This window comes from Etheostoma spectabile, unplaced genomic scaffold (assembly GCF_008692095.1).
Source record: "Etheostoma spectabile isolate EspeVRDwgs_2016 unplaced genomic scaffold, UIUC_Espe_1.0 scaffold325, whole genome shotgun sequence".
Lineage (NCBI taxonomy): Eukaryota > Metazoa > Chordata > Actinopteri > Perciformes > Percidae > Etheostoma > Etheostoma spectabile.
This window is the reverse complement of record NW_022605585.1, coordinates 77,419-82,976: the sequence shown is the minus strand read 5'-3', so window position 1 is coordinate 82,976 and position 5,558 is coordinate 77,419. Positions and strand designations below refer to the sequence as shown.

General features: G+C 41.6%; 1 protein-coding gene across 4 annotated transcripts in view; it reads left to right on the top strand.

Moving 5' to 3' along the window:
- Nucleotides 1-833: 833 nt before the first annotated feature.
- Nucleotides 834-5,558, top strand: part of slc4a5b (solute carrier family 4 member 5b) — a 73,107-nt gene continuing 68,382 nt past the window's right edge. For 3 of the 4 annotated variants that reach the window (XM_032511180.1, XM_032511179.1, XM_032511177.1), the window contains exon 1: nucleotides 834-1,031. The gene's annotated coding sequence lies outside the window, so the exon portion shown is untranslated. The remainder of the gene's footprint in view (nucleotides 1,032-5,558) is intronic. The other variant, XM_032511178.1, reaches the window with a different exon arrangement.

The following is a 5,558-nucleotide window of genomic DNA, read 5'->3' as shown; positions in this document are numbered from 1 at the left end:
CCAATTTTTTTAAACCCTCATGTTGTCCTATATCAATGTTCTTTTTAATTCCCTAAAACAACATGATTGATTTCACACAACGCTCTTTAAAAAGTTTACTAACCATAATTTCCCAAAAAACTGAAATTAAAGTTAATAAGTTAGTGTTACGTAGTGTTAAACGTAAAAAAAAAAGTGACAAATATTGAAAAAAATGTTGAAAAAAGGGACACAAATTTAAAAAGAAGTTTAAAAACATTGATTAAAAAGTGTCAACAAAATTTTCTGAGTAGGGCTGCAACTAGACAGATGTTAGCAGATTTTAGTAATGCCATGGCAATACTACACGTACAAATCCTCACCGGTAATACGGAGACGGTATAGATTATACATACACACATACGCATGCATGTGCACCACACACACCCACACCACACACACACCACACACACATCACACACACACACACCCACACACACACACACCACACACATGCATAAAACAGAACACAGAGACAGAGACACATTATCACCCTGACACACACACACATGCACGCATCACACAGTATACATGCATTTGCGCACACACACCACACACACACACACACACACACACACACACACACACACACACACACACCACCACACATGCAGAAAACAGAAACACGAGACAGAGACACACGCACATTATCCCCTGACACACACACACATGCACGCAGCACACAGTATACCATCATGTGCGCACAACATCTCTATTTATTGATGCCTTCCTAGACACACACACACACACACACACAACACACCAAAACCCACACACACACACACACACACACACACACACACACACACACACAGTGGCCAGTACTCAGATTGTCTCTACAGTCACCGAGGGCAGTTTGTCGGTGTTTCGCTCCAAAGAGACCGGACATCGTTCAAATCTGTACTATTCAGAGTTTTTTTGTGCTTTTTTAGGGTACTTTACTTTGACATTAGAAAAATACTCCAGTATCTTCTTGATTTGGGTTTTTTTCTCAGCTTCATCTTCCACGTCAGGTAAGGCGTAAACATTTCACATTACTCGGATCACCATGTCAGTTTGACGTGTCTTGTTTTTGGTTTTATTTCTTGTTTCATGTTGATTTGGAGCATATCCACGTCAGGTTTACTGTAATCTGGCATGAGAACATATTTTCCTTCACATTTAGCACCTTGATTATTTCAACTACTGAATCAGATTGATGTGAAAGTTGAATTATTAGAGGTTATACTCGCTCGAGGAAGGTGTGCAGAAGGATTGAGCAGCGTGTGTGTCCTCCTAAGTCTCAAACTGCATGAATATGAATAGATGCACTGTAAAATAGCTATCTAATTTTTACATGAACGATAGGAAATCTGTCATTGGTCTGAGATCATTTCACTTAAAAGCTCTCTCGGAATCCAAATATCTCTAGATTCAGGAAAACTGCTTTGGTGACAACTTAATTTAAGTGATGGAGACCGTGCAGTTTTGCCATAAATAGCTTGTGAGAATGGAGTTTACGGCACTTTTAGTGCACTGTATTGTGTGTGTGTGTGTGTGTGTGTGTGTGTGTGGTATGGGACTGAGTATATTTAAAAAGCATCCACTCTTTGAGATAAGGGCATAGCCAATGAGTTAAAACGATGTTTTTCTCTAGGAAAGATAATAGAATATTTGTGTGATTGTTGGCTTTTAGTAGTCGTCTGCAACTGTTAAAATTAGACAATTTCTGAGTTTTCATTTTGCTGCAAGGGCTATTGAATGGAGGATTTTTGACCTCTTTCCAATGCAAATCCCCCCGTGCCCGGGGCTGGACTCAGTGATTGCTTGTTGTTCCCCTTTTTGCGAGCGTGTGTCCGTTGCCGGGGCGTGTAACCATGGGGCGTGGTGTTGCTCGGCCAGAGAAAACGGTGCAGGGTCAGCGCACTATAGGTGGTGTAATAGACCACCTTCCAAATACGCTGCAAATTATTGTTATATTATTTTAGTGAGAACTAATAAATTACTACAAAATAACTAATGTTAGGGGAATCTGTTTATGTTTTGTTACGCGTTTTTGGATTTGTTTTTATTTAATATATATATATCGGGATATCAGATTTTTAAATAATCATCATGTATCGGTATTGGCCTTAAAAATCCTTTATTGGTTGGGCTCTCGTCTGGTTAGTCCACACAGAATTCCTACATGGGAGGAAAAACTTGCTCTGGTTTATCGGCATTCCTTTAAACCAATCATCGGCAATCGTCTCCGGTGGCGGGGCTTAAGCGCCGGACGGAGCCACGGGTGCCGGCTAAACTAGTCTCCAGGAAGGAAGTGGTTTGGTTGTGGAACATCTGTACGTTCTAAGTAGCTTTAGTCATCAACAGAGAACTCCGATTGGAAAGATAGTCTAGTAGTGGTCTGGATTTACCGCTGCCGAGACCGGGGACCAGGTAACATAGTCCTAGATTGGAAGATAGTTTAGCTAGCGGTCTGGATTTACCCTGCAGAGACCTGAGGACCAGGTACCATAGTCCTCAGAAATCAGCGACAGGTTAGAGCGCCGACACAGAGACAGAGAACGGGGACCGGACATTCTGGCAGAAAAGGAGGGAATGCATGCTGCGTGTCTGTGTGGCGTTGTGTGCGTGGTGTGTGGTGTGTGTTGTGTGTGTGTGTGTGTGTGTGTGTGGTGTGTGTTGTGTGTGTGTGTGTGTCCTGTGTGGGTGGTGTGTGTGTGCGTTCGTGTGTGTGGTGTGTGTGTGTTGTGTGTGTACTTGTGTGAATGTCTCACAAGTCAATGACTCGAGGCTTCAGGGATAGTAAGCAATCACAATGACATTATTGATCAGCCTAGAAAACTCCCCCAAGTCAGCTTTAGGAAGAGAAACCTTCACTCATAGCATAATTGACAGGGGAGGGAGGGGGAGGGGGGATCTAGGGGGTTACACCCCCTGCCCCCCCCCCACCCAATAATTAAAATATGTCAGATGACACCCCCCCCCTTTCTCAAAAAACACACTATAGTTTCCTTTCCATAATAAAGTACCTTTGCACCAACGGCTCGAGGCAGAAATTGTTGCATAAAAAAATCACCAGAATCCACTAAATGAAGTGTTTGATTTGCTCAAAATTTCAACTTTTCTCAAAATTGGGAATCTCGTGGGGAGAGAGGGGGAGATTAGATATTTAATTTCATTAGGTGACATTAAAAGTCAATTAGAAAACACATGACAAACATACCCGCCAGTCACTTGACTTGCAGTTGGGTGTCGACGTTGTGGCTGCTGGTGGTAATACAAATAACACAATTCGGATTGCTCATTCATGTATTTAATATGGAAAAGACTCCCCGCCAAAATGACAACCCCCCCACCCCCCGTCTGCTCACCATCAAAAGGGAAACGCGACACACGTACGTGGTGGAATAAACATAGGCCATGTCACGGAAAGTTCTAGTGGGGAAGAAAGAGAATCTGGATGGGAAACCCAAGACGAACGGGGATCAAATGTGTCCGTCAAGGATGATAGACTTCCTCCCCTCCTCACACCTGCCTCCATGCTCTCATCTGCATACTACAATGTTCACCTGCACTGCTGACTGTTATATAGTAACAACTGTTAAATATGCATCTTACAGACTTACATTGACTGAAATATCAATTTGCACGTCGAGTTCTTTATTTACAGTACCAATGTTTACATGTACATCTGCATACGTACTTTAACTGTAATATGCAAATTATTTCCACTGCACTTTAATCCAGTAGCTTCCGCCAACAACTTATTATACTACTTTTTAAATACATTGTTATACTGCTCATTTTTAGTACGAACTTATTAATATATCTATATCTGTAAAAAATCTGTTATATGTAATGCCATCGTATATATATTCACCTGTATACACTGTTATAGTATATCCAGTGGATATTATATTCAGTACATACAGCTGTATTATATTCAGAATATCCTTCAGAGCGTCTATTATATTCAGTACAATCTCTGTTTTAATAAGCTATTCAGTATACATAGCTGTATATTTATATTCAGTACCTATCCGCTGTAGATTTCATGACAATCCAGGTATATATATCTAGTAACTATAAGCTGGAAATCTTGTCACAATACTAGTTATCTATATATTATATTCTAGGACAAATCCATCTGTAAATTCTGTTTTAAATAGTATTCATATGTATCTATTATTAGTACATATCCATGTCTGCAATTATGGAACCAGGTTATATCCTGCACCTGCTGCTATTGACCTCTGGTCAGACCTAAACTGATTTCAAAAAGAACAGTATTTTCCTCTGTGAGTGAACTCTAAAACCACATACAACAATACTAGTCCTTCTTAATCATTACCAGAGAATAAATCTTGCGAACTAATAAAATTACTAAGAGAAACTAAAAACCCCTGGGGGTGGGAGTGGAGGGGGGGGGGGGGGGGGGATGGGAGAATAGGTCAGGGTCTTGTGGGTCGATAGAGTGTTGGAAAAACGCCCGCTCAGCTAATATAGAACGCAACTTAAAGGGGCACCCTAGTTAAAAGCATTCACACGGTCAGCCACAGCCTGACTGGCAAAGGTGGTTTTAAAGTATTGAAAGGTGGAATAGTGATTCTAGATTTAAGTGTGTTTCGGAGTTTATTCAGATCTTTGGTGCAATAGGGCTGGGCACCGACGAAGAAAAAATCAGATTCTATGAGTAGATTTTAACATTTTTTTTATCTGTTTGGGAGCCAACTTTGGATCCTGAGAGACCGTAATCGCAAGTTTATCTGTCTTCTCTGCATGTTACAGAGAGCGGAGTAGTCTACGACGACCGAATAAAGTCGTTTCGAGTTATACGTTGTAACGCATGTTCGGAGCATTTGTTTTTTAAATTATCGCCGATATATCGATAATTTATCAGGATTTTTAAGTAACCCCTATCCGTTATCAGTAGCGGTTATCTAGAAATCTTTATGCGGTCGGGCTATGGTTCCTTTGCATTTTTAGTCAATATTAGCCTGTACCAATGGCGTTCATATTATTATAATTTCTGTTTATGGGTGTGCAAATAAAACAGGCCAGTTTTATGTTGGGTTTTGGCCCAGTTGGGATTACTATCTCCACCCCCCCCAAAAAGCAAAACCGGTTGTTATTAATGTAATTTCAGAGTGATTTTGTTGAAATTTTGATCGAACGGTTTTGAGTCACAATTACGGTAGGGTTAATAACAAAAGGTTGGTGTCTTAATGTAGTTAAGTGTTGGACAGTGGCAAGGGATTTTAAAACACTGGCTATCGAAAAAGCTTGTCGTGTGGCGAAATGCCTGGGAAGATTTTGACCGCTGCCCAGCCCCCATTGCCCCCCCGAGCACACAGCACCCCATGTCCCCCTGCCCCCAGTCCCCCTGCCCCCCAGCATCCTCCAGCCATAGGTTGATTTAAATGAGGGAAGCGTTTTGACAGGGAGGCGGGGACCTTTTAAGCCTCCAGATTTGCAGGTTCTGGTGGGACCCTGGGATTTTCCTCCCGTTTTCTCATGGTTCCAGCTTGGCCGAGCTTGTCAGTCTGCGTTCCCGAGGG